Consider the following 1792-nt stretch of genomic DNA (forward strand, 5'->3'; position numbering starts at 1 on the left):
TCTTTTTTTTTTGTTTTATTTCTTTTCCCAATGGAAGGAAAAGGAAAGGCTTGAAAGCCCGAGGAGCTGAGTACCATCAACTGCTCTGGAAACTCCTGGGAGAGTGAAGGGTGCTAAGAATCTGGTTAGAAGAATGTCCTAGGAATATCCTGCTACTGAGTATGGACAGACCTACCTGTTGTAGTTTTTATCAGGATAGTTTAGGTCATTGCACTTATAGCTATGCTAATGCTATACTGTGGGCAAGAGCTGGTTAAGGGAAATCGGTCTGAAAATAAAATGTGTGTTACAAAACCAGTAGTGAAGTGCAGTCTGGTTTGAGTTGACCTGCTGCAAGATTTCCACAGTGACTTTTGTAGTAGGGATGGTTCCTGACCTGTTTTGCTGTCCAGCCTTAGGGATTAATGCTGTATTAATTTGGACTCCAGATGTTCATTGACTGTCAAGGGGATTTGAGGTGTTCAGTGGAATGCAGAATGAAGTTCTTCATTTACTTATAGCAGAAAATCTGCAGAAATGAATGTAAGTGTCATTTAAAATGAGTTGAAGCTTTGAAAATCCTTTCTCTTTGTGTGACTAGCTCTTCTGCTTGGATTGTAACGTTAGCCTTAAAGACTTGTACTTTTCTCGCAAGATTGTCTCTGGTTAAAGATAGTCTGAAAAATAAAACAGCCTTTGGGAGCAGTGAAAAGCTGCATAGCCAGCAAGAAAAAAGAGAAAAAGAAAACGGCAGGCCCTTACATAAGGCAGCCTCTCTCCTCCAGCGGGTGAATTATGCTAGTGTGCGCATTGCCCACGCGCTGCTCCGGCCAGCGCACTGCCTGAAGGACTGTTTTATTTTGGGTGATTATTTGGGCAGCAGATGGTCCTATCGCCATGTAAATGAGAAATCTTTTCATTTGTTTGCTTTGGTTTAGCACTGTAGAACAAGAAGAGAATACCAGCTCAGTCCACGGTGCAATTTCAGCTGCAAGATGTTATCACCATTAACTTTAAAAATCCAGATCAGTGTTCTCTTTCTCATCCTTCCATATTTAGTAGCTGTAATTCTGGTCAAAGTGATGAAACAACAAAACTGTCATCAGGTTTCCAGAACAATTTCCTATGCTACCTGTTAGAGCTCCAAAGTGCTAGTATTTGTGGGGATGTGTCCCATCATGTGTTGACAACATCTCTCTTTGTAGACTACCAGCTGCAAGTTATATAGATATAATTAAAAAAAAAAAAAGCAAAAGCCATGGCTCTTCTTTAAATATGAATAATTCAACTATCTATGAAGGACACTGAAAAAAAATTATATTTTGCTTTTTAAACCTATGTTTCATAATAAAATCTTCTTTCTAAATATGGATATTCCAAGCACAAAGTGGGCACTGTTCCATAGGATTACAGGGCAATCCTAAACTGTAATGTGGAAATTTGGATTAAATAGCATTCTAGAGATTGTTGTGATAAAATTCTAATGTGCTTCTATAACCCATTTTATCTTTGTCCATATTTTTGTTAAAAGTACAGTTAACACACTGATGGAATGTCATTTGATAATTCTTTCCCTTTCATTATATTTGTTTTATCTATTATGTAGGTACTCGGTGAGGAAGGATTTGAAAGTAAAGTATTTTCTTTACTGCATAGTATGGCAGAATTTTACTGAGCTGCCTTTCTTGGAGAGGAAGAGATGCCTGTATGGTTTTTATTGTACGCGTCAAGTTTTGCACTTTTTAGTGTTTTAAAGATTACGTTATCTGTGAGAACAACAGTCAAAATATGGTGTGCTGAAATGGCATTTCAG

This window comes from Cariama cristata, unplaced genomic scaffold (genome assembly GCF_000690535.1).
Source record: "Cariama cristata isolate BGI_N322 unplaced genomic scaffold, ASM69053v1 scaffold7431, whole genome shotgun sequence".
NCBI classification, from domain to species: Eukaryota; Metazoa; Chordata; class Aves; order Cariamiformes; family Cariamidae; genus Cariama; species Cariama cristata.